This window comes from Tympanuchus pallidicinctus, unplaced genomic scaffold (genome assembly GCF_026119805.1).
Source record: "Tympanuchus pallidicinctus isolate F22 unplaced genomic scaffold, pur_lepc_1.0 scaffold5, whole genome shotgun sequence".
Taxonomy (NCBI): Eukaryota; Metazoa; Chordata; class Aves; order Galliformes; family Phasianidae; genus Tympanuchus; species Tympanuchus pallidicinctus.
In genome coordinates, this window is record NW_026294769.1 from 64,423,780 (window position 1) to 64,451,506 (window position 27,727).

Below are 27,727 nucleotides of genomic sequence, written 5' to 3' on the forward strand. Positions count from 1 at the left end.
ATCCATGTATTCTCCTCCCTGTGTCTGTGCTCAGCTGTGCTATTCTTGCATTATTTAAGCACGTGTCTTACATATGGGAATGCATAAGCTTTATAAAAGTGTGTTGGAGTGAGGGATCATCATGAATGCATTCTCTCCTTCTGCAGAGGGTCACCAGTCTTGGTTGAATACCCAGAGTGGAGCAGCTACAACACACTGCAGTGCCTTGATAGACACTAGGGTGCTCAGGACCCACCAGGATAATGGGGATTTTCAGTGCATTGAGGCAGACAACTTCCAGGAAAGCTTGTGTCTTCTAATCATACCATAATAACAGTCTGTAATCTCCAGGCTGTAAACCATCCTTTTCCTACACAGCTGTGAATATTTAATTTGATAGAAGGCATTTCTGTTCTAGCTCAAAGAAATTCACCTCAACTAAGGTGGTAATTTTTATCATGGTAGTTTTGGGGGATCTAAGCTAGACTGAAAACTCAATAAATGCCTCCTGGGATACAGACAGCCGGGGCTGAGGAGCTTACTTGGGTGTTTGTTGTCCTGTGGCCTTTATGCCATGTCAGGCAGGGCATGGCCAAGCAAGCTTTGATGGTCAGATAGAGCGATGAGAACTCAACCCATTGCATCTCCCTTAGCCAGAGCATGGGACTTCCCAAATCTGGGCAATGAGGCAGCTCACTGTGGGAGTATGGTGATGGGTCACCAAAGCCTCACAGAGCTGCTGGCAGCTGGCAGAGGTTGGTGTTAGAGTACTCCACATCAGTGTTTTGGGCAGGCAGGCTGTGGGGTTAAATTCCCAAATTGACATGTTTCAGGAAAAGAGATTAAGGAGAAGTTTGGCTTTTGTTTTATTTTATTTTGACTCAAGCGCAGCTGGGGAAAGCAAATGCTTTCAGGACTCCCAATTCCATTTCTCTTTGTAAAATGTTATTTTGCAAAATTGATTATTTCCTTAGGTTGAGAGAGTCTCAGAGGAACTTTACTGTTGAGCTGCTAAAAAGTACAACTATTTCTCTTCTATGCCCTAAGAGCAGCTCCAGATTTACATTTGAGTTCACTAAAGTTATTTCAACAGTTTTTTGGAGGAAATCTTGTTGCAAACAGTGAAAAATAATCCCGTTCTCAGGTGGTTAGAGGTGTGATGTTTGGAACCTGCTGGTGTTCATGAAGCGAAATACTTTTAGAAGTCTTTTTGTTTATTTGTGGGCTTTTTTAGTTTAGTTTTGCTTTTTTATGGTATGCAACTTCTTTCTAGCAAGCATCCCAAATGACCACGCAGGGCTCGGGCTGGTGCTTCGGTTTGCATTGGTCCATTCAAGAGGAGCTGCTCAAGGAGGATTGCTCAGGTTGAACAAAGCTGAGCAAGACCCGGTTTCTTTGTATTACTAATCACACACCAGTTGCAAAAAAAAAAAAAAAAAAAAAAAAAAAAAGACTTTTCCATGTAAAATGTGTTTGTGACTCCGTATTTCACTATTGCCTCACTCCAAACTTTCAAAAGCAGTAGTACATCTCCCAGCACCAGGAGACTGTTTGTGAGATCTGGAATATGCATGCATATATATGCATGCATATATATGTGTATATGTATCTGGAATATGCATGCATATATGCATGCATATATATGTGTATATGTATATTCCCAACTTGTTTCTGAGCTGCTGTGTTAAATTGTGTTTTCATAGCAGCAAGGGGTGGAATTTCTTACCGTGCATTCTGAAGAGGATTGCGTGGTACAAACACAAAGGCAAGGAGCTGGATTTAGTCACTCTGGCGATTTCTTCCTGCTTCATGTTTCCTAAAGCTGGGAGCCTCACAGAAACTGGATCAGCTGAGTGTTAAGGAAAAGCACCAACAGCTGAAAGACTCGTTACACAATCCTAAAAAGCGATGACCCTGTATGTAATGTATTTATTTTAATTAACTCTCTAACTAGAGCTTGGAGATGAAAGGAATGACAGGGCTACTTAGCACTGTAGGTATTTGGTTGGTGGTTAGAAGCATTTTATTTGCAGGGGTAGTCTGAGGCCTCTTAAGGCAGCAGCACTTGTATGTTGGACACAGCACTGAAAAGGCAGATTTCAGAGAGTGGGTTCTGTACAAGATCACTGAACTGACCCCGTTAAATACTGAAACTGCTTGGCACTAGGATTACAGCACAACATGGGAGAATGGGAGGTTCCATCCCAAAATCCCAGTGTCAGGCAGTTTCCACCCCTTCAGCAGGTAGAGGTGTTCTCTGTTACGATGTGATGAAACTAGCATTTAGCCTTACTTTGAGGTGGAGAAAATGGGAAGCAGTTTGCCATTTATCTGTGAATAAACATGCAGCTTTTTCTATTCTGAGATCTTAGGAAGTACTTTCGGTTGTGTAGCTCCTGGCTACTTGAGTAGCTCTGATATTCTTTCAGGAAATCTAGTTGTATCTCGTATGTGGAAGCTGTATCTGGAGCTGGCTGCCCAGGGAGGTGGCAGTCACTGTCCCTGGAGGTGCTGAAGAAATGTGGCACTGAGGGGCATGGTTTATTGGTATGCTGGAAATGGGTTAATGGTTGGACTGGATAATCTTAGACATCTTTTCCAACCTTAATGATTCTGTGATTCCTTTGAAAAGAGCCTTAGACTCCCTGGCCTGCTGGAAAGGAGCACAAGACTTCAGGTTATTTCTCTGACTTGTCAAGTTTCCCAGCCAACCTTTCCGTATCCAGATAGCACAGACTGTGTGAAGTTTCAAATTCAGCTTTAGCTGCGTTCTGGGCACTGCCAAAACAATCAATAAGCTTCTGTCTCACGAGGGGTGAGTTTGGCTGGATGTATTGCTTTCACTCAGGTCACCCTTTGACCCCTCATTTTCCTTCACATATCCTTGGTGTTTATTCCCTCACTCTCAGGCAGGGCATTTCTCAGACCTTTCTCTCCCATCTGCAGAAAAAAAAAAGAAAAAAATGAAAAAAAAAAAAAATAGAAAATGAGGAAAACTAATGTTAGCTTTAGGATCCAGCTGGTGAGTCCTTGAAAGGAGGAGAAGGGCAGTGGGCCACAAGCATTTTGTCGAGGCTCCCAGTAGCCAGAGCTGGTTCTGGTATGTGTCTGCTGCTGCAGATGCTTGTGGGTATTTCCAGCCCAACAGCAGCCGAATCTCAGGACATCCCTATGTGATCGCTCCCCGCTGTCTGCTTGGCCTTGGAAATGTGGATTTTCTTTCTCCCAAGGGGCTCCTGAGGTATGCAGCACGACATCCTGGAGCACATTTGCGTAGTCCTGTCAGCAGTCATTGAAGAGGCATTGCTGCAGTTCCCATCCATCAGCATTCTTGGGTGCAGTCAAATAAACTTAATTGCAACAGGGTGGGATGGTTGCTGTTTTGCTGTTTTTCTCCCCAGTTTTCCTGGGCTTACACAGCTTTCCCTTTCTTTTGTAGGTGTCTGAAGTTCTGCTTGCCTTCAAAAGTAGTGCTGAATTCCCAGGATGTAAGAAATACAGTGCAGTGAGTAGATGTTTTATTTCTATTTTCCTTTTAAGTGAGAAACATGAGCTTGCTCCAACAGAAGGAAGAATAAAAAGAAATTTTTTTAGAAGACAGAACTGTTTACAGCAAGTAACTCTAGTACTTTGGAACCAGTTGTGTGTCTCTGGCACCTCTTTGCAACCCACAAAATAAAGTCAGCATTGTATTGCCACATAGGCTGAGTAATTATCTTGTTGCAGATATGAACCACATGAATGCATTTGACTGTGAATATGGTCAATAGAATGGACCATTAGCACTGTCTGAAACTTGTTTGTTGATTTCAAACCCTACCAGACATTAAAAGACAAAAAACATTAATGGAGACTTGAGGCAAGGAATTTCTCAGGAAGAAAGCTTGTGTGTTCCAAAAGGGGAGAAAAAGATGGGTTTGCCATGAGGTTGTTTTTGAGCGTGTGTGTGTGCATATAGCAGTGCAGCCCTGTCATCAACACAGAAAACAACACAATATTTGGCTCCTGTCTGATCTGATCGAGGAACTTCAGAGGTACTTTGGCACCACGTGAGACATCTGCCTGCCTGGCTCCATTCCTTGCTTCAAAGCAGCTCAGCCAGTATCTTGTGTGTGTGTATATACATATACATACATATATATATATACATAACTTATATTTAGAAGGAGAGGGGGAGAGAGAGAGAGAGTATATATATATATGTGTGTATATGTTGTACGTGTTTACTGTGCATACATGTATGCACACTATATATATAAAACTATACATAGCTATTGTAGTTATGTATATAGCTAAACAGGTATCTAGTTATATAGTTACATATAGAAGCAATGGAAAACATTGTTTTCCAAGATAGTTACGTGTGGAAGCAAAGGAAAACCAAGGGTTTCCCTTCTGCATTACCAGAATTCACTGCTTTTCCATACATTTTCCTATCAGAGCACTTGTACAAGGGTTGTGTTTTTTTTGAGGTTTTTAAAATCAGCCCAACCCCATTTTTACCCTCTTCTGTTGGTGGTAGAAATCTACGGTTACTTGGAAATCAGCAGAATTTTGTTTCCATTTTTATTTTGGTGGCATACAGCCTGTTTTCTGTTACACCAACACAAATCTATTTGGGCTACAGCAGAATAAAACCCCAAATTGAAATCAGCCTGAAAAAAGAAAGGGCTTTGTTATGCTAACAGGAATGAAATGGAGTCCATCAGCGTTCAGAAAAAAAAAAACATGGTAAAAATTGCTAAATAAATAACTGGCAGGCATTCAGAAATGGATAAGCAAAAACCCAGCAATAGGGAATCCTGTTTTCAGCCTTTTGTGATGGATTCCAGCAATGAGTCCTGTTATTACTGGGAGAAAAATGGCATGAGATCATGATGGTGTTTGGGATTTGTCCTCAGTAAGGTCCATCGTCTAGTCTCCTTTTGAATCAAAAGTGTTTTTCCTCCTTCCTTGGTACTCAGGCTGCCACAGGAGAGCTGCTAATCAAGGTGTGAGTTTATTTCTTGTCAGTCGCTTACAAAGTGTCGCTCTGAGGGACTCTGGCCTTGTTCTCTGCACTGTGCTGGCTGCAGAGAGATGGGATGGGTAGAGACTGTGTTAGAAAGATGCATTCAGCTGAAAGGTGCTGTGTAGCACGTTGTATAGCATAACCGTACATTAGGAATGCTGTTCAGGCAACGTTTGCTTTCAAATGTTTCATTCTCTGTTAAGTAGGCAGTGTTGAAATTTGGCCTCTGCTCTGCAAGCATCTCTGAAGTCCTGATGAATGTGTGTCCTGATGCACCCACACGGTGCTCGCTGCTGCAAGAGGAGCAAACAGGGGGACCTGCTTATGCTGTGCTCAGGCTCTTCAAAGGCACAATGCTGGTGCCACGCAAATGCTGTCTGTGTTGTTAAGTCAAAGCAAAGCAGCAATGCAGGAGCTCTGATATATCATGGCTGTGTTAAGAGGGTGAGAGATAAAGCAGAATTGCTTGGAAGCTGCCCAGGTAACTCATGTAATCTCAGATGTTACTCTGAAGTTATTGCAGTAAAGTGCATCATTGTTCAGCAGAGAAAGGAGACAGTAAATTCCCACTTTCCTGTTTTCTCATGCTCTGGCTTGTGAAAGGCTGTTTGACCAAAGCCAAGAGGAACTGTGCAGTGGGAGATGGCTGCAGCATGGCAATGCCAACTGAGAAACAAAAAGGTGGAGGAGAAACCAGAGGTGGAAGAGCTCATCTCCTTTATCTCTGATCTCTGGTATTGTCCTGCAAAATGCTTTGGGCATTCAGCCTGGAAAGGTGTGCTGGCAAGAGGAGGGAGAGAAGGCTGCTTTGCTTTTCTGCTTTCCTCCATCCACCCTCAGTTATCTCCTGACACTCACAGAGTGCGACCTGCCTGCTGGAGATAGTTTGTGTCACATGGCAGCTCACCAAGACACTGTCCTGCTGCAAGGGACAGAATGGATATAAGAAGTGTTTTACAATAGGGGCAGTGAAGCACTGGAACAGAGGTATTGGATGCTCTGTCCCTGGAGATATTCAAAGTCAGGCTGGGTGGTCTGAGCAACCTGATCTAGCTGTAGGTGTCCCTGTTCATTGCAGGAGGGTTGTCCTAAATGACCTTTAAAGGTCTCTTCCAACTCAAACGATTCTGTGATTCTATGAGGGAGACACATCACAGCAGAGTGGCACCTGTCCCACACTGGGATGCTGTGCAGGGGACAAGGAGATGCCGGCACAGGCTGCAGCATCAGGGCTGGTGAGACATGGCAGGTCCGGCAGGGGAGTGTGGAGGGCAAAGAAGCACGTTCTGTGGATTGAAAAAGCTTGGAAAATGGACTGTTTTCTGATGGAACTTCTGGATGTGTGCTGTGAAGGAGATTGTTGTTGCAGGAAGCCTTTCTCTGCTACATATGATTTGGATGGGTTTTGAGGGCTGCAGGATTGTTTTTCGTTATTTGGAATTCAGCAGTGAATTTACACTTTTTACCAAAGCAAAGCAAAGCTTTGCCAGCAGTGTGTGGCAGCACTCTGTGCAGGGCTTTGGCACTGGATCGTGCCCTCGGCCCTCAGCCAGGAGAGGGTGAGGAGATTTCCTCCATGTGACATCAGATCTACGTCCATCCTACAGCCGGGGGCAGCTCTTCCCCAGTGCTCAGCACGTCCCAGGCTTTGCTAACACCAGAGCTGCTCCAGCTTTCCAGCAGCTCCAGCGCAGCCATCTCCCAGGACCCGGCTTGGGAGGAGTGAGGAAAAAAGAAGAAAGCAGGTTTTGTTCCATTCTTTGTATTTCTGGTCGTGTCTCTTCTTCCTTTTCTTTTCCATTAAGCATGATGTCACAAATGACATCAGTCCAATAACTGCTTGCGGTTGTCATAGTCACAGTCTGTGACACCCAAACAAAGCAGCAGGAAACCAATGCTGGTGTACAAATGCTGTAATATTCATCACATTCCCTTTGATTAATAACTATGCAATTAGGTTGTTTTTTTTTTCCATTAGAAAAAGATGAGCAGAGGGGAGGCTAAAAGAGCGAAATGAAGCTGTTGGGGAGGGGAAGGTTCTCCCTGGCTCCATCTGAGCCATGCAGCCACACTTCTGCCTCTGCTTCCACTTCCTCAAATCAGAGTTGCCTGGGTCCTTGATGACTCAACTCCACACACTGGGCCTGGCGGTAGGCAAGCACCTGCTGCAGGACAGCAGCAATTTTAAAAACCCTTCACTTGGAGGGCGATGAGGCACTGACACAGGCTGCCCTGGGGAGCTGTGGGTGCCCCATTCCTGCAGGTGCTCAAGGCCAGGTTGGCTGGGGCTCTGGGCTGCCAGGTCTGGTGGGGGCAAGCAGCCCACGGCAGGGGTTGGGGCTGGGTGGGCTTTGAGGTCCCTTTCAATCCAAGCCATTCTGTGATAAGACTCTGCAATACTCTATGAAATAGACAAGGAGCTGCAGTGGAGCTCATGGCTCCCATGCTTGGCTGGGATCAGGAGCTGGCCCTGCTGAACCCGGGGCAGAGTCCAGCAACGAATCGCTGCCCCGCTGGGGGGGCACAGGCCTGGCGGGGGGTGCTCATGATATAATAGCTGGAGGTTGATTAATATGCCATGAGTCAGAAACACTGAGGTGTTTTAGCTTTCTCCAGTTGCTATGGCGACGTTATTTTAACAAATAGCTTTTTAATATTTAATTAAAACTCAGCTTTTGGCAAGCCGGAGTAAAAACTATTACAAACACTACTACAAAGGGTTAGCAGTGAAGTGTATTCAGAGCCACAGGTTTTGCTGGCTTTTTTTTCTTCCCCCCCCCCCCAGAACTGTCAGCTTCCCAAAGGAGAAAACCGAATAAATCACTGTAATTCATTAGTTGTGAGAAACGTATGCATGTTCCCAAGACACAAAGCAAATGTAATGCAAATCTGCAGTTACACTTGACAACTGAAGGTTGTCGCTTCTTTAATGCTTAACACCAAGCTGCTCTGTGAGGACGGGGTTTGGTAGCATTTCTTAAATGCCGCTTTGTTGCTGGACTTCCTCGCTCTACCGTTGCCTGCCGGATGAGCTCATGCCCATTTTGTTTGCTGCCTGTTCATCTATGCAAGGTTGGATGCTTTTCCCTCACCAGCTTGTGGAGGAGGCTGGTGCTGGGGCCGAACTCTGGACTGGTTCCTGGTCTTTTTTTAGGTGAGCTCCTCTGCTCCCTGGTGCTGTGCAGACACAGATGAACAGAGAACTTGGTCTAAAGAGAAAAATAAATATTTAACAGCTCTCTTTGTAAATACCTTTTATTTATAGAATGGTCACAGGTTCAGTTGTGCTTGGTGAGTGGGGTTGCTTCTTATGCAGGAATGCTGCCTTCAGGGACTCGGTGGATACTTAATGTCATTTGTGGTATAATAATGAAATAAATGTGTCACCCCCGTGGGATTCCCTCCTGGCCCCTATTTTCTCTGATTAACTCCAGTATTGCACACTTTGTCTCCATTTGCATCGCATCACTTAATCTTGTAGTGAAACAGCATTTGGAAAATAACACCTTTGTTTCCTGGAGGGAAGGGAAAGCTGTTCAGTGTTTTGACATATGCAGAAGAGTCTGAAACTATAGGTAGTGCATCGCATATCTCCATCATGCCTCTCCAGGTCCCTGGCACTGGTGCTCTCCCAGAAGGCTGGGATGGGGCTTAGCAGCACAGTACTGAGACATAAAGCTTTCCTTCCTGTTTATGCTGAAGTCATGCTATATAGCAACACTAATCTCAGTGATAATATTGTTGCTGCTGTAGTATTGCAAATAGTGCGTTAAGCAGTTGTTTAAAGCACTCTTTTGCATTCCCATATTTCTGTACGTGGGATCCCCCTGTTTAAGCCTCTCTGACAGCTGGTGGCTGTCTCAAGGAGCCTGAATGTGATTCAGGGGTACAATGGGAGTTGTGATTCCATTGATGCGTCATATGGACTTTTCCTAAAAAAGCTGAAATATTATTTGCAAAGGGAAATAAAAGCTCTGCTGCAAATGTGGACTGCAGTAAGAGAACTCAACTGCCAGATCCCTGGCACAGCCTCAACAGCTTGGCCTGCTCGTGTGGGTGAGCCACAATGCAAGGTGCTATAGGGACTTCAATTCACAGTAAGTAAGCCAGGAAAGAGGTCCAAGCTGGCACAAAGGATGCATCTCCCCAGTGCTCAGAGCCATTGCAGTGACAGGGATACCCAAAGCAAAGTGAGACCAAATGCTGTTATTGGCTTAGGATCCATGCACACACCCGGTGTCACTAGTCAGTAATATGGCCTAAACCCCATCTCAGTGATCTTTAAGCTCCCTTCCAGCCTAAGCCATTCTGTGATTCTGTAAGGGCTGTTTTTATATTAAACACAATATAAAAAGGGCAGAAACCTAAGCATCCCACAGCTCTAGGGTAATGTATAGTGCTGCCTATTGCAGCCCTAAGTTGTGCTTGGGTCTGCTACTGCAGAAGCTGCGCTGCTTTCCTTCCTAAGAGAAGCTCCAAAAGCAATGAAGTGTACATTTTCTGTGTGTCATGGGGATGGCTGAGTATCTCCTTCCAGCCACGTCTGGCTGAGTAATTGTGTCACTCGGATGAACTGCTGACTGTGACGAGAGGCTTGGGTGAGTGCTGACGTGGTGGGGAGGCTGTGGGGCAGTCAGATGTGGTAAAAAGCCACCAAATCTTGGGCGTGCAAAGGTGGAAAAGGGTCTGGAGGGCAAGGACTGAGGAGCAGATGAAGTCTCTGGGTATGTTCAGCCCGGAGCAGAGGAGCTGATGGGAGGCCTGATGGCGGCTGCAGCTCCTCACAGGGAGCGGAGGGCAGCGCTGAGCTCTGCTGTGTGACAGCGACAGGGCTGAGGGAACGGCATGGAGCTGTGCAGGGGAGGGGCGGGTGGGGGTCAGGGACAGGGTCTGCACCAGGGGGCAGTGGGCATGGAACAGGCTGCCTTGGGCAGTGGGCATGGTCCCAAGGTGCAGGAGTTAAAGAAGTGTTTGGACAACACTCTTAGATGTAGGGTTTGGATATGGGGTGGTCCTGTGTGGAGACAGGAGTTGGACTCAGTTGTCCCTTTGGGTGCTCTCCAGTCAGGATGTTCTATTCTGTGTTATTGCTGGATGTCAGAGGAGGGTTAGAGATGTAAGAAGCAGACAAGAAAAGCTGTGCATTTGAGGTAAGCATAAGGTGATGGTGATGCACATCTCCCTTCCCAGCTGATAATAGCTTCAATGAGACCAGCCAGCCAAAAATAAATCCCCCAAGATGGACTCAGTGCCACTCTGCAGCAGCAGTGCAGCATGGTCAGGGATGCGGTGAGCAGTGATGGTGACTTCTATACTGCTAGGTTGCAATGGGGGCTTTGTGTGACTGGGATTTCCCTCCCGTATGAGGTCTCTGCCAGAGCTTGTCACCTCCTCCTGAAGCTGCCACTTTGTGCTGTGGCTGTGTTTGCAGATCCCCTTCTGCTCGGCTGCACACAGCATGCTGCACAGCTTCTGGGCATCCCAGCTGCCCTCCTGTCCTGCTTGTGCGTGGTTTTATTGCTTTCTCAACCCAGTGCAAGTCTTCAGAGCCAGATAATCAAAGTCAAATCCAGTAAGTTTAAGTGGTGAAGTACACAGTACAACTGCTGTGTTCCTGTTTCTGACATCATCCTTCTGCAACACATCTCCCAATCCATGCATTCTGCTCCCATCAGATCTCTGGACAGCAGTAGAATTGAAAATGTTGCTTCTCCTGAAAGCCCCACTCCATGGTGCATCAGTAGCATTGTGCTCAGGTATAGTGTTCTCTTTTGTGTCCACCTGAAGCACATACCTTCAGATGCAATGATGGTGACTCAGTGGGATCTAGTTGTGCTTTCCTTTTCAGATATCACCTCACATATTTGGGCAAAGGAGCCGGCTGTCCTGTTTGCCTCCGTGAGTGTGAGGGCAGTGTGGGTGGGACACCTCCACGTGTCCTGGAGCTGTAATGGGCACCACCACCACTTGCTCTGTGCTCTCTGTGGGGCAGAAGTACCTTCAGCTCTTTGCCTTCATTGGGCTGAAGGGACTGAACAAAACATATCTGACTGAATGAGTGGAAATTTGTTAGGTTTAACCTTCAAGCAGATTTGCCTTGCAGGCAAATCACAGACAGTAACACTTGATGCTGCTTGTTGTTCCTGAGCCACCAATTGTAAAGCATGTAGCTTATTGCTCTAAATTACTATTTTTATCATAGTATAAGTGGTTAGTAGAGCATCTTGAGGAGTCTGTGTTGACTCATGGGGACAGCAATATTTAGCACACAATTTTTTTTTTATTTTTTTTTTTCTTCTACCTTCAAAGCAGTTTACAGCTGGTAATTCTCCTAACTCCACTTTGAGGAAGGAAACAACGTAAACTCTTTGGGCAGGGATTGCTGCTTGTTTGTTTTTGTAGTGCTCAAGCTGGAGTTGTGGAAAAACTGTTGGTCTGGAAAAACAGTCTCACTATAAAAATCCTACATGGTATCACACAGGGAAGTCTCTCTACAAGAATAGCTCAAAAATACTGGAGAAAGTATTGGGATTGGGATACTCCCAGTGCTAACAGTTAAATAGCATTCCGTCTTTCTCAAGTTTGTGAAAAGCAGTTTTATCTGTCTCGAGAGGTTTTCTTTTGTTGTTTAAAGTTCCATAAATCTACATGGGAGATCTTAAAATTGGAAGAGGACTGTGTGACTAACTGAGGCATTTCTGAGTTAAGTTGTAACACGAAGCGTAAGAAAATAGAGGCTCTCTTGGCAGGTTGCATTAGTAGGATATATCTGAACCAGTGTGCTGCATGTCATTAAACATATGGTGAATCACATCTGACACACGTGCCAAGAAGAGTCTGAGATAATGGGACCAAAATGTCATTCAGTAACAGTATTCACATAACGGAATAATTTCCTGGAATATAATCTACAGGGATTGTGAAATTAAATTTGAAGAAAAAAAAAAAGCATCCTCCTTCCTATCTTGCCCTTTGCAAAGTAAAACCATCAGAAATTGTTAACTCCTTATTTGTTCTTGCTGCAATTTATTGCTTCCTAGGATCTATTTGATTAAATGCATTTGCATGTTCTTTTGTTTTGTGTGCAGTTGAGTGTACAGCAAATCTATGCCAGCACAAACAGTGATGTTCTCTGGGGATCTTATGCACCTTAAGAGAAAGTATAGTGTCATCTAATTTTTGCTAACCTATCCTAAGCCTGCATTAACTAAATTTAAGAGATTACTGAGGTTGTAGTGTAGGGTTTTCTAAAAGCCAGACTCCAAATCTGCTCAGTCTGTGCCTAATCTGTGCTTCAAACCTTGACTTCTGCTCCTTGCGAACATTCTTTAACTTCATTAGTGTAAGGCAAGTGTCTAATTTACTGGGAACTCTTACAGACTCTAGTCTGTTTACACAGTCATTATTGAATTAGATTGGAAAAGCAATGTGGAACATCAAAGCAGAATGTGTATTCGTGGTCTTTCCTTTTTCGTAGTGCTTTTGGAGGAGGATGCCTAAGGTGTCTTTTCATCTATATGTAGATAGAAATCGTCATTAAAAATGGAGCAAAGTGTTTTACCATCACTGCATTGGCCAACTGTTGAGCCTTGGAAGCAGAGGTGGGCATAGGCAGCAGTGGGGGGTGTGGAAGTTCCTGCTCTGCGTTCAGGTGGAGGGCAGGGTGTAGGAGGCTGAGGGCAAAGCCACTCCTTAGTTACTCTCCTGTTGCCTTCTGTCCTGACTTTTGTAGCCCCTTGTCGCTGTCTCTTCCTTTTTCTTCTCCTTTCCCCCGCCCAACCCTAAAAACAGCTGAGGTGTAACCCAACCCCTGCTGTTTTCATCATTACCTACAGATCACCCTATTTTCCCCACTGGAAAGCTATCATCCATGCAGTGATACACATGCACACGCACGTACAGAATAGACTTTCAACCCCACAAAGATCAAATTTGTATTGAAATCATATATGTAACATCATCAAAGCTCCGGTTTAAGCATGGCAGATGGGAATGCCCTGCTGACCTACTGCCCATTAGAAAAACATATCTGCAGCTAGTTGTCAACGGGCTGCTTTTTTTCCTTTCTTTTCTTTTCTTATCATTTCTCTGCTTTCTCTTCATAAGAACTTCAGTGCCACATTAAAGAGATTACAGGTGCTTTTCATCTTTACCTTTTTTTCCCCCAATTTTACTTCTTCCTAGAAAGCCTCAGGGATTTTTCTTAGTTTTTTGTTGTTTTTTTTTTTTCATTATTATTATTCTATTTTAAAGTGACTGATTTACAGCTCTCTTAGCTCGTGAGTAAAACTGACCCTCTACTATATATCTTCAGACAGCCCTTCTTTTGAGTCACTTGAGACTGGAAGCAGAGGGCTGGGTTCAAAGGTGCTTCTTTCCTGGCACTATTTACTCTCTACAAAAGCAGTGATGGCATGTGCTGTTACTGTATAATTTGATATACATCAAGCGTGTGTGCACCTGCATGTTGAAACAGGGTTGTCCAAGGAGGAAAAGCTTATATTTCACTAACACTCCGTTGATTTCTTACTTCAGAACTGGTAAAAAACTCAGATCATTTTTTCGCTTTCTTCCCATCCTAGTATGCTTTTGGTGGGTTTCTGCTATGTGTGGTTTTGGATTTGGTTTTTATGTGAGCATCAGGCAGTGCTTTGGTTCCTCTGTAACACGGGGGCTTAGATCCCATTTCAGGCTCCTGTACATGGGTTAAATGTCTTGAGGACAAGGCACAGAATGGGTGGCATTCCTGGGATGTGGACAGGGAAGGACAGTTTCTATAACCCCACAGCTTGGGCCATGCCATTGTTCAGCTTTTGAAGCACTGAAATGTATCTTTGTGCAGTCTGCAGTGGTACATTTTTCTGTTCTTGCCATCTGATACCAACACTAATTTGTCCAAGGAAGAAACTTGAAATGTCACAGTGGCTGTCCTTCATCCATCCTAAAGAATGAATCCAACAACACTGATTTGCCTTGGTGGAATCTATGTTGGTCCAAAAAGACTGACTTCAGCATTTAGGCTAATTTATTATACAAAAGGAGTAAAATCTGTCCTATTCTTGTTTTGAAAGACTAAGATCTAGAACTAAAAAAAGGGGATGAGAAGAACACTGAGAGCCCTTTGTGCACTGATCTTTCTAGACCTAATGTTAAGGCACTTAACTCGTTCATGCAACAATAGTTAAGACAGAAGTCCTATGGACAGAACCCTTGAACTTTTGGTTAGTGCCACCTTTCACTGTTAGGAGACAGGCATGCTGTGCTTGAGCCTTTGCAAGTGGTAAAAGAGGCATTTGAGCATTTAGACACTGGCTCCATTCTGCAGATTACTCAAGCAAGGGTGATCTGCTTCCTCTTGCCCATCCCCTCCTGACTCATTACGGTCTCTTTAATTTACTGATGTGAGGCCACAGAGATACCAGAGGAATTGGATGCATAGGGTCATATTGGGCATGATTGCCTCCCAAGGCAGGAGCACCCTTCTTCCCCAGAGGCTCGGGAGCATTGCTGAAGGCCACATAGAGCAGGAGCTATGTGAGTAGTTTGCCCTGTTCCTTCTGACTAAGCTTATTCAACCCCTTCATGTTTTGGTGGGAATGAAGAAGGCAAAAGGCATCAGAAAGGAGGCAAGTCAGAGGATGGTTTGGTTGGAAGGGACTTCAATGACCACCTAGTTTCTGCAGCTGATGGCAGGGACTTCTTCCACCAGACCAGGTTGCTCAAGGCCACAAATGTCTTGAACACTTCCAGTGATGGGGCATCCACAACTTCTGTGACCCTTCCATGAGAAAAAGAAATCATGAAAAGGAATTTTGATTGAGATAATGCTTTGAACACTCCCTGGAGATGTGGTTTCAAATCTTTGTCAGACCCAACCTTAACCACTGGACTATTGCTTCTTCTCTTCCCACCTTATTTGGATTTTGGGGTTGGGTGATTGCAGATAACAGCATCAGCTCTTGCCTTTTTTTCAGCTGTGGAACATAGTTTTTCCTAAACCTCAGAAACTGTTGTGCAACTAAACTTTCACATAAAGCCTCAGGAGAAATAAATCTAGATGACTCCAGCCCGGGTAATCCAAACACTTAGGACAGTCTCGCAGGTGATAAGATGGAGAGGGAATATTTTTGGAGGGAGGAAAAAGCTGGCTTGAGTGCCAGCTTTGGATCCTAAGGAGTTACATAAAGAATTTGGCTAGATAGCTAGATTGAAGAATATCCTAAGATGAGATGTGCCTGGACATTTCAGCTCCTGCAAATGTCTCAGGGTGCTGAATTCCAAAAGTACTCATTAAAGGGCTAGGGAGAGGGGACTGTGTCAGAGGAAGACTTGTGATTGCGAAGGTAAGTTTGAAAGCATAGCACATGTTTAATGGGTGCTGAAGGCACAGCAGGTCGGTATTAGTAGTGCAACATCCAGTGGTGCCATCGGAGGGGCAGCATGGGAGCTGGGTATTGTCCTCAGGCTGGAGACATTGCACTTCATATGGTATATGCAGACCACCTGGGAGCATGGTCCAGTTTCCTTAATTCTGCTCCCTTTTGGTGCTGCAAAGGCAATTTTCCATGCTGTTTGGGAAACAAAGTACATGGACCATGCTTTACAAAGCAAGCAAATCAACCAACCTGCAAATGACCAAGTGAGTGTTCAGTGGTTTTAGCTGAGGTTCCTTCCCTTAATGTCCTGGTGGTGGGATTGCCAGGCTGGTCTCAACCACTAGCAATTTTTTGCATGCTCTTTCCCAGCCCTGCGTTGTTCTGCAGTGAGGTCCATGCAGAAATGCACACTTGGAGCTGATGTGTTGCCATGGCAAGAATTGCCACATTGCACCAATCTCTGAGCAGGGTTTTTGTTGGTTATTTGTTTTAAAGAGAGAAGTTTTCACAAACATCGTAAAACTGGGAACTCAGTGAACGCAAGCGGATCACAAAATCAGTGCCATTAAGGATCTTTTTCTTCTCCTTCCTCCCCTGGAAGGAGCACACGTGTTCTGGCAAACAAATCCCGAACATTAGCATCTCGCTGAATGTCAGTGACTGGTTGGTTGGAGCCTATTTTCAGCACACAGGAAAGGAGGGAGGAGTGTTTGCTGAAGTCACTGGGAATGAGAGCATGTTCTGGTTGCTTTGCTGCAGACCTGTTTCTGGCCATTTTCCTGCTTTTCACGCTCCATGGCCCTGGTAGGCAGCATTGTAGATTGGTAACATACTGTGTCAGAGGAGATGTGAGTCTGAACTTCTTGCAAAACTTTGCTGTTAGCATGCATGGGCTGAGTGGAGATTATCTCAGTGCCAGCACCATGCAATAGCACTCAAGTTTGGGGTTCTTATGGAACAAACACTTCATGAGCTGTTGTCGAATGCTTTCCATGATGGTTGTGCTCAGGGTTTTGCAGGGTTTCCATCTCCATTTGGCTGCAGAAGCAGCAAGAGCTGCCCAAATCACTTTTTTTTTTTTTGGAAACAGACTTAGCACTTCTGTCACGCCATCCCTCTGCAGACAGGGCCGGAGCCTGCGCCCGGCATGGGGTGTGGACATGGGGTAATGCTTTCTTTCTGACTTCTCTTTGGCCTTCTTTGAAAACTTTAGCAAGAAAATAATCCATGAGTGAGGCAAGCGAGGGAGAGCTTTGGGGATTAAAGCAAGAAGAAGAGTTGGGTTTGGAAAGAAGCTTAAATTGTACAAAAAGAGAAGAGAACTGAACTAATGAGGCTTATGGGATGATACAGACCCAAGCTCAGGCCTTGTTTTCTGATGATGCAGAGAGCAGCAGGAGTGCCTTCCAAGTTGGTTCCTGCTTTTGTGCTTCTGCCTTCCTATGGCTTCTTTGCATTACGTTCTGCTATCATCTTTTTGGAAAACAGTGGTTAGGTTTTCTTGCTTTTGGAGAGAATTAACCATGTGTAAGAAGCTACTCAAAAATAAATTCTTCAGATACTTTTTTCTGGAGCAGAATTGCTCAACAGGAGATTTCTGACGTGCCAAAAGGCGACATGAAATAATCAATTGACCTTGTAAGAGGCGACTGGGACACATTCCCTCAGGGAGATGTTTTTCATGCATATAAACCAGCCTTGATTTTTTTTTTTTCAACCGAGATCCCTCCTACTCACCAGAAACAGGAGAAGAAAAAACCCAGTTGAAAAAAACAAAAGGATTTAGACAAATATTCCTCAGTAAGACGTCGCTGTAATGAGCGGTTCCCCTCTTCTGCAGTTCTGAAGTATTGCTCAAGAACCATTGTTACCATTTGTTCATCTGGACGTGCTATGAAGCAGCCCAAGGGGGATCAAGGAAGTCAGTAAGGCCAATACTTGTAATGACTCTGTGCAGAAAGCAGTGAGTATGTGGAATTAAAGCGTGTGGGAGGAGACAGGAGGAGGTAACTGTCAAGTAGGCTTCATCATGCTTAAGGTGTCCTGATGGCAAGCGTTTACACTGGTAAGGAAGAAAGGAATGGGAGGTTTTGCCAGTTCTTTCTTCTTGTTGTCACTGACAGTTTATTCCTTGGCAAGTAATAATCTGTCTGGGTGAAACATTGTCCCTCTGAGGTTTGGGAGTGTAAGGGGCGTTCCAGGCAGATGCCAAAACATCTGAACTTTGGCTGTTCCAAATCAGAGTTGGGTTTGGAAATAGAGACTGGTTTGTTCTGAATCCTGTGATGTTTGAAATGAGAAATGGAAGAAACAAAGCGTGTCCTTCTCTGTGGCTCTCTCTGTGGCAGAAGTCTGTGAAGGTGTGGATCGTGCTAGTCTGATCCTATTTCCAGGTGTCTCTCTTGACTGTATTTAGTACATGATCAGATCTTCTGGAACTTCATTTCCTACCAGAAGTACTTTTCACTCCCTTCTGCTTTTTTCAAAAAGAAGCACTGTTTCTTTTGAACTGATTTTAAATAATTTGTGAGTGATCCAGCAATCATCTCTTCTTTGTATTTCACAGTGAAATGAAAACACAGAGACACTCCCATGCTGCCAAATCCCACTCCTTCCTAGCAGCATCATCTCAGACTGTGCTCGCCTTCCCCTGACCCACATTGGCATCTTTTCCTGGACCTCCCAGAGCTCCTCAACCCGGGACACTTCTTGCCCTCACTGCTCTCAGGGCTGTATTCTGAGCCCTGCTGCACTGGCACACACACACACGGGCTGGCAGATTTTGTGCATGAGGGGAAGTGTGACTCAGAGGAATCGTGTTAGGTCAATTTATCTGCCATATTCTTGGCCTCTGGAGAACAAGAGTATACCTAGAAGTCAGAGAATCTTACTCAGGTGGTTTTGCAGCAGCAAAAGTCCTGTGAAGAAGAAATTGAGGGCAGAGCTCGGGCACTCACAGATCTATCATGTGCTGCTCGTCACATTGGAGTCTGCAGAATTCATGCCCCAAAAAGCAGTGCCAGACTCTCCTCTGTCCCCTCCATTCTGCAGCACTGCCATGGGAAGCAGGAGGTAACACTGCAGTGGGGGGAGTGCTTCTGACCCGGCCATGGAAACCCAGCAGTGTGTGACAAGGGGGAAGGATTGCATTGTGCACCCAGGGCCTGGCGTGAACAAAGGTCCTTTGTGGCCCTGCCAAGTGCTTCTAACAGCAGAGCACTGCAGTGTGCAGAGGGCAGTGGCTCTGTCCTATGACAGATCAGAGCAGCAGAGGGTGCAGGGGGGAGGAAAAAGGAGCTCTATTTGGTCCCATGATCCCTGGGGCAAAATGCATTTCTTTGCTATCCTGCCTGGTAGGCACCAGGAGGGACACTGAGTACACTGCACATACCCTCTGTAATCTCAGTGCAGCGCAGAGCATGGCAGGACCATTCTCCATCAGCTAGCATGGGTTTGAAAGGCTTTTAACTCTGTGCTTGGGTTTTCTTAGAAGAGTTGTATGTATAATCTGCGATTATCCTCAAGAAAATAAATGTTCGTCTTTAATACAAGGTTATTAGTTGCATATTAGCATATTAGTTGGATGACAAGTTAGAACAGTGGTACAGAACAAGAATTTCACAAATAACTTAAGATCCAAACAACTATTAATTTTAAGCTTTATACGGAATAGACATCGGGGGCATCAGTGATGCCTCAGCTGGCTTCTGATGATAGACAGGTGGCTTTTGGTCTAGTATTAGATGCCCCAAACCCCAGTAAACAGGGAAAATGTTTTTGTGGCCTGCTATGAAGAGGATGCATGCAGATGTTTGCAAGAGTCTTCTATTTACTGTCTCTTTACCTCTTTTGCTGAAGGTGTTGTAGGTCCTCTCCTTATCACACTGTCCGTAGGATTATACTAAAGCAAAGTGTTTTATGTGTTATGAGTTTTGGGTGGGATAATTGAATACTGTTGAATAATGTTGAAAACAAAGTGCTGAGATGAAAATGAAAGCCAGAAAGGCGGAAATGATGTGCAGAAGTGATCTAAATGGGAATTGCAGGAGATGAAGGACAGAGGTATAATAAAACAAATTCAACAAGACAGCAGGTATGATAAAACAACTTCAGCAGACATGATGTGTGATAATGGTGATGGAAAACAGTGGCTGAGCATCTTATAGAGGGCCACACCTTCAGTCTTTGACCTCAGAGCTGACCAAGGAACTGACTAAGGGATAATTTGATGCACATTAGGAGCACTCGGTTTGTATTAACAATAGAGGAGGCTGTCCTTGACTGAAAGGTGTCAGGGGGGCATGGGTCAGCTTCAGGATTTTCAGGGCTTCCAGAGACAGCAAGAGAGAGCAAGTATATTGAATGAGATGTTGTCATGAGAAGGTCGTTGTTGCATGGAACAGCCCCCCTAAAATACTGGATTTTCAAGGATTTGCCCAAAAAATAAAAAGGAAGAGTGAGAGCTGTAACGTTCAAGCAAAGAAAGACCAGGAGGAACTGTTACAGACTGGATAGCCATGCGTTTCTGCAGCTGCAGAAGAGCTGCCTCTACACTTTCAGCTTGTGTAAGGACCGAGGGAGGCTTGGCACCATCAGAAGCAGAGGGCTTCTCTGCAGCCTACATGCAGAGCCGGGTGTCTCTGCTGTTGGGCCTGATGAGTGGTTTCTAAGGGAAGGCAGATAGGGCAGGCCTTTGATCTTCAGATGCTTGCTTCCTGCCATGAGCCTGCTGGGGTGTGAGAGTTGGGGTGTTTGAGACTTTGGTACTCATTCACTGGGACCTAAACTAAAAGTCCCAGCCACTTTGGCATAGGCTGTTAAATATCGTTAACTTGTGAGTCAAGAGGATGATCTGAATTTACAGAAGGATGGAGTGGTAGCCTGGAGACAGACATCTTGAGTATGATTTCCAGCCCTGCTTACTTCCCACATGATCCTGGGTAGGACATGATTTTTTGCGTTGTCTCTACCCTATCACATTTGACAGCATCAAGTGATAAATTGGCTTGGCCATTTAATGAAGCCTCAGCCACAATGTCTTCATGCCTTAATTGCCCATCTGAGCCATGGGGATAATCGTGCTGCCTTAATTCACAGCCCTAGTGTGAGGATTCTGCCTCAACAGCTGTAAGGCTGCCAGACAATGGGCTGATGGATCCTCTGAACACCGTAGGTCATTAACCATCCAAGACAGACTCCTGCATGAGGGGAAAGAACCTAGGAAAGCTACCTGTTTTACATAGTGGACATCACATGATTTCTATTAGTGAAGAAAAACCTCCAAAAGAGGAACTACATTTTATCACAGTGTGGGGTGGGTCCTCTCTTGAAACAATCAGTCCTTTAAACAGGTAGAGCTCTTGAAAATTTAAGATGTGACAGGATGAGAGTGAACCTTATGTACACCAAGATACACAGCAGGGGGCGTGGAACTAGATGGTCTTTAAGGTCACTTCCAATTTAAGCCAGTCTGTGATTGCCTTTCTCATGGCTGGGAATGGCAGAGAGGTGAGCTGCTGACCTTACACCAGGTTATTGTCTCTATCTTGGTTTGGAGAGGGGGCACCAGCTACGGTTGGAGAGAAGTTGCATCAGATTTAAGCAATAAGTTGTATTTTGCCAGCAATACTGGGGAAAAGAAGATGTCTTAAGTGCTTCATCAGTATCACAGAAGTCTCTTAAGTAGAGATCCAGGTTGGGAAGCACACCTCCGTCACCTGCCAGCAGTTTAGGGTCATTCACCTGAACTTGGCTAGTGAGCAGGTGATCTAAAGTGACCATAGGCTGCCAACCTGAAGCATGTGTGTTGGGGTCTGTTTGCACCCCAAACCAGTATGTGGCATTTCAGTGTGGGTCACCTGAGTTTGGCCTCCTGAGTTCATTAGAGTATCTAACCATCTGAGTTACAGTATCTAACCATCTAACCATGAGCTGACTCTTCATCTGCTTAAAGTTGGCACTTTCTGGAAGTGTTTGGAGCATCAGGTTTGTCTGACATCCTCTGGCTTCATCTGGAGGATGCTGAGTGTCCAGGTTCTGTGAAAACCTGGCTGGCAGTTCTTAAAGTGGTTTGGTTTTGAAGGTGTGTTCCTGCTTCTGGAAGTCTCAAGGTGGTGGAACATTTCTGTTCATCACTGTGCATGTCATGTGCTTTGTACCTCAAACCTCATGGTAACTTATGACGCTGTAACTCAGGACTTTTCATTTGGACAGGGAATATTTTTAGGTGTTATAAGCTAAGACCTAATATTATAAAATGGGAAACCGTTCTGAAGCCTTTTCTGGTAGTGCCAAGGTTCAGACTGCAGTTCAATCTGAAAGGTGTGAAGCGATAGCCACTGAGTTTGATAGAGCATAGGCAAGTGGAAGTGGAAATGGAAGCAGGAGAAAAGAATGGCATGGTGTAGGGTGCAATGTTAGAGTCATTCTGTGGGAGGGAGATGTTGCATCAGTCAGTTTGTAGCATTTTCTCCTCTGATCTCCTCATCTGGAAACATGAAGATATGCAGAGAAGCCCTTGGGGGTGGGGGAAAAGGGAAGAGGTGCAGTGAGTCACCAGCATTATAAATCACAAACCATCTGCATTTTTTTACCACATCTTGAATGAGTCAAAGAGGGAGGTGTACAGCTAAAGACACGCAGGTTACTAATGTTGTGTGTTCCTCGTTGAGCTCCTTCCTCTCTTCTGGGAACTCCGTAGACACCTTCATTGCTCTGCTGTGTTGAGTGAGGATGATCCAACGGATGCTCCACGTGTCGGACAGATAGTGTTGGCCAGACATCCAGTAAGTCAGTGTCTGTCATTCAGACTCAGCATCCTGATACTCAGACTTCTTTTTCTCTCTCCCTCAAATGTAAATCTAAATCCAGCTGAGAAATGATCACCATCCGTCTCCTGCCCTCAGCCCATGTTCCTTCCCCTCTGTCAGGTCCTCTGGGCACTTTTCCCTTTTGTGCTGTGATGTATGCTGCCTGTGCCAGAAGAGGGATTTAGGGACTGCTTTCTGATAAATTAAAACTTTCTTTTTAATAACATTAGAGCTCATTTCTATCCTGAAGTCTTACAAAAGGAACACCCAGTATGCACATGTGATTTTTGTTTTCCCTTTGCAATTCACTGGCAAAAACGTTTGTGAGTGCCTTAATTTTACTTGAAAAATTTGATGCTTGGCTGGGTACTGTGATTCCCAGGGCAGGATTAATTGCTGAAGGAGATGAGCAGCTCCTGAAGTCCTGAAGCAGGAAAACTTCTGTGTTGTCACTTAAAGTTTTGCAAGTGTAAAGAAACTAAATACTTTGATTCTGTAATAACCTGTTTTCTTCCTTCTCTGCAGACATTTAACTGATGGTGCCCCTATAACAACTGTTAAGTCTGAACAGAAAGAATGCATAATGAAATATGAAATCTATATTAATATATACAACTGCCTAGATAGTCATGAGGTAGAAAGCAGACCTGACACTGCTGTAGAGGTTTAACCTGCACAAATGGGAAATGGTTTCTAGAAATTGCTTGAGCAAACTCTAGCCCCACAAGGAATCCTTTGCTTAATGCATAACTCAGAATAACAATAATATAATAGTAAATTACCTGAATATTCAAGTGAAATAATCCGGTTTTAATATGTAAAATCAAACGTGGCTACATGCAGATTTTGGTCACGTAGCTGAAGATACTGTGTACAAATGATTTTTGTTCTGTGTTTGTGAATTTCTTGTCCTTCCACCACATGATGCTGGGTAAAACTCAATATGAAAAATTACTTAAATCCAGCGACTTTAATCCACTTCAGTGAGGAGGATTCAGGGAGCTGCACAGACAGGTAATTAAACTAATTAGAATGAATGTTTTTATAGTGTCTCTATTTCTCTCTTAAGAAATCTGTTGCTTTTTATTTCTCTCTGATGAACATGCAAGTACCCACCCTACTAGCTTGCTGATGAGAGGAGATAATTTTGACAGTGCGTGACTGATCTCTGGAACTCACTGCCTCTGGAAAACATTGATGGAGGATGTCAGAAAGAAGCTTTACCCCTGGGCGGGTATTGAACAACTGCTCTTGTATCTAGTGGCATTTTGGGGGTGATTCATGTGTCCTGTTGCTTGGAAGAGGCCACTTGACATTTTTTTCCCTCCCCAGGCAGAAAGCAAGGCCACAGGAGCACACTCACTGGTACCTTCTGAGTTTTGAGCCTGGGCAACCATAGGCACCATAGAGATTTTAGGTCCCTTCTTGTCATGTGCAGAAAGCACACTGGTGTCCATTGGGTGACTCCAATGGATAGAGCCATGTGTCCAGTGGGACCCTAAAACCTTTGCAGAAGCACAAACTATGAAGGAAAATGGCTTTCCCCAGCCTGTGCCAAGTACATCAATCAGTAGGAGATTTGGCCCTTCTGCACCAGTCATGGTTGCCACATGCCCTATTTGGTCTTCAAGCTGTAGGCTGCTGACTCGTATTCCAGAGGAGGAAGAGGTGGCCAGGAAGTGAAGAATCCTGGCTGTGTTCCTCACCTCCACCACAGGCACAGGACATGACCTCAGGCCCATCGGGCTTGCCCCATCCCATCAGCACTGAACGATGACACCTCCCAAAGCAAAACCTGTTTCTTAAATGGGACAAGCAAACGTTACTGTAATATAAATATTGAACCAGATGGTGCTTTTCATTCTGGGTAGGTTATTCTTATCACTTTCTAGAAAGCAAAAATGCTAAAAACAGGCCTAGTCCAGATTTTAGCAATTAGTGATAGGACATAAGGTAATGATCTCAAGTTGCGCCAGTGGAGGTTCAGATATTAGGAAAATATTCTTCTCAAAAAGAGTGGTGAGTAGTTGGAACAGGCTGCCCAGGGAAGTGGTGGAGTCACTGTCCCTGGAGGTGTTAAAAACATGTAGATGTGGCACTAAGGGATGTGGGCATGGTGGGATGTGTTGATGGTTGGACTAGGTCACCTTAGTGGTCTTTTCCAATATTAATGATTCTATGGACCTGAAGAATATTCTATTCTTGGATTGGAAGGGATGCTTGAGGTCATCTAGTTCCAACTCTCCTGCTGCAGAACAGTTGGAGGTTGCTCAAAGCCCCATCCAGCCTGGCTTTGAATGCCTCCAGGGTGGGGGCATCTACAACCTCTCTGGGCAAAAACTTAAACTTGCATTTAAAAAAGAGAAATTAAAAAAAAGCCAGTGTTTGCAGATGAAGACTCAAAATAGAAAATTCACAGTACACAATGTTCAACTTACCCATTTCTTGGATGGGATTGGCCGCCTGCATGCATACAACCGATAGCACAGAAAACCCACAGTTTTTGCCATTTTTTTGGCTTTGCAACAGTGTGAAAGTGAGCATTTTAGTTCAACGAATATACTATGAGCAGTATACACTGAAATACATCAAGAGCAGGCTGCTGGCTAACACAGCTTGATCTAGGAAAGCTTACTGGGGTTTTCTCCAGGACACCTGTGTTTTCCAGAATACATTTGTCCACGTCTTTCCTCTACACGATGGTTAAATAGAAGCTGAGATGTAATGCAAAAAGGCAGTGTTTGTGTGAATTGGCTTTGGCACGCTGTTCTCCAGGTTTTTCTCTTATTGTTGGCTCCTTTTGAGCCATTTCATCCCACCCACAGTCCTTCAGTGTTCTGTGTGTCGTGTTTGATGCATGCATTCTTCAGAACCTCTTGGCCATGCTGCAGGCATGGATTCCCCCAAGCTGGGCATGCATCACGTTTGCATCTGCCCCACTTTGCGGACATATTGGCACCCAGTTCCACAAGTTGTGTTGACATGAGTCAGAAGTCCTAGAGGCACCTTTGCTATTCACCTGTGAAAAGAAAGAAAAATCATAAATTGCTTCTCCCATATAGGGAAAAGTTCATGGCCATCACACGCATTGCCATTGTACATGGCACCTGCCACATGTATCTACATGGTTATTTTCTAATTAGAAATGTCTACAGCAGCTCACGAGATCTGAAAACATACAGCATTTTCAAATTTATTTTTTCATGTTTTTGTTGTGGCAATCTGTATACCTCCCCATCAGTTTTGTTTTGCTCAGCTTATAAAGAGCTGGGAAAGAGTTAGAGCTCTTGGCTGCTCAAACTTAAATGCTTTTTAAAAGCTCAGCGTTGCAGTTCACAAAACCTTCCTTTCTTTCTGTGGTTTCTCTTTTGTGAATCATTACAGCCCTGATCCATCATGCAGGAATTATTTGCCCTGGTTTGCTTCTGCTTATTCTCCTGCATGTAATTAAGCAATGTTTTTAAGTGTACTGTCACAGTGGAGACCAACAGCATTTTTGCTGTGCTAGCTGATATGCTTTTTGATTGTGCTGCAGCAGCTGCATGCTGAAAACAGTTGTAAGGCAGGAAAAACATCACCCGAGGCGTGTTCCTCCTTGCACCATGAAATAAATCTATCGTCTCTCATCCTTGCATTTGTAGGAGAATAATATTACTGCAATGTTAAGGATTATGAGTTTGGCCTCTGTGATAGGGAGCAGAAGAGCAGCTCTGCTGTACCATGCACCTTCTCATGCCAGCAGCCTCCACAGGTGTGGAGTAAAAGGCCATAAGGGGGTTATGGGGCTCTCAGCAGCAGCAGTTCCTTCTCTGAACCAAATCGCAAACATGACATTAGTAGTAGTCAGCTGGGTTTTGATTTGCTGCTTGGTAAGGAAGGGTAATATTCCAAAACATGGGGACTTGTGTCCTGTGTCCTAGCTGGATAGGACTTGGTGGAAAATCACAGGTAAAAAAAACTGTAATAGCTTTTTTATTAACAAAACAAAAAACAAAACCGCAGTATATCTGAGAACAGTGAAGATCCATTTGCACTGAGTAAGGGTTTCAACCCTTCCAGTCTCTATTACATCAATTTCATCCAGCCCTGGAAGTGAGGTGCCATGTGAAGTAGTGGCATTTCTCTTCATGTGGGAATTAAGGGTTTCCCTGTCTTTTTTATTTGACATGTCTCATGTTTGGAATAGCCTTCAAACAGCCTTTCCCAGTCTCTCTCATGTTTCTGGGGACCCTGACACCAAAGCCCGTGGGGAACAGCTCAGCAACAAGGAGTTCAGCCTCTATCTGAATGTTTGCTCTTTTTTTTTTTTGCCTTTTTATTTTTGGTTAAGGGAGTAGTATAGAAGTGTTGTACAGGCACAAGGAAAAGATAGGCAATGAAAAGATTGCAAAGTCCAGCACAAGAAAGCTTTGTGATTTATTTTTCCAGCTGTTCACATGAACCACGTTGTTTGTAAGGCCAGTGCACACCAGCAGCTCTAGTCCTGTTGGTACCACTGGTGCAGGTTGCACAGGGGTTTTATTTTTGACAGCTCTGAACTGATGAATGCACTGAGACGGTTAGAGCTTTACCAAGGTGGAAGTTCTTTCACCACCCAAACTTTCTTCACTTTAGAGACCCACAGAGGCAGAAGATACCTTTCTCTGCTGGAAGATGATATTGCTATCCAAGCAGACATTTTTCCAGTGACAGGCAGACCTGAAAACATGGCTTATTTTCTCTGCATGGTGCTCTGCAGTTTCCCAGCCTGGAAACCAGGCAAGCAGCAAGGGGATCTGGCGTTGCTCTGCTCATGCACCAAGTCACCACTGAGTTGCCACTTTGTTCTTCTGCCTGATCTCTGGAGCCTTTTGAGCTGGGCTTTGAAAGATCAGAGGGCTGTGTCTGAGTTCGTTTGTTAGCTCTTGGAAATTAAACAAAACCAGGCTGGGGCCTCCCTCATAACTGTACTTTTTGAGCAGAGATGCTGAAAAGAACACATTGCTTCTGACCTACGTGCTCCCATCGTGATTGCTTTGCAGAAGCAAAGCAAACCGAAAGCTCCTGTTGCTGCAGACGGTCTCTGTGGTTTGCTTTGGAGCTGGTTCACAGAGGCAGCTGTCTGCTTGGAGGTGAGTGCTTTTGGTTTTAACCTGGCTGCCTGTTGCTGCTTCATGCATCTGCTCATTTAAAAACAAAAATTCAAATTTCAGACAATAAAGCAAAAATTATTTTTTATTATCTCTTTTCCCTCATTCAGTATGGCAAATCTCACAGAAGATAAGCAGGGCAGCTGCAGGGGCGAGGGCTGCCTTTCTCCATGCTTGGGAAAACTGCAACTGGTCTGTAGCCATGCATCGTGGTGACAGCAGCCCAAAACTGAAGTCATTTGCCTTGATCCAACCACTGGATTTAGTGACAGAGTTTGTCAGAAGTCTTTTCCTGGTGCAGCCCAATTCATTGAGCACTGGGCATGAATTTTGTCCCTTGGAGCATGATGAACATGGGCTAGGTGGTGAAGTTGACTTGTGTTCCTACCTCGATATGGTGCTTGCTAAGCTTTGGTTGCTGCT

At 44.6% G+C, this 27,727-nt stretch overlaps 1 protein-coding gene across 6 annotated transcripts in view; it reads left to right on the forward strand.

The window, feature by feature from the left end:
* The window catches only part of ZHX2 (zinc fingers and homeoboxes 2), a 65,694-nt gene that overhangs the window by 25,642 nt on the left and 12,325 nt on the right, over positions 1-27,727 (forward strand). For 4 of the 6 annotated variants that reach the window (XM_052703980.1, XM_052703982.1, XM_052703979.1 and 1 more), the window contains exon 2: positions 3,419-3,484. The gene's annotated coding sequence lies outside the window, so the exon portion shown is untranslated. Of the gene's footprint in view, positions 1-3,418; positions 3,485-22,037; positions 22,152-27,727 lie in introns of all 6 variants that reach the window. The other 2 variants (XM_052703985.1, XM_052703984.1) reach the window with 1 other exon arrangement.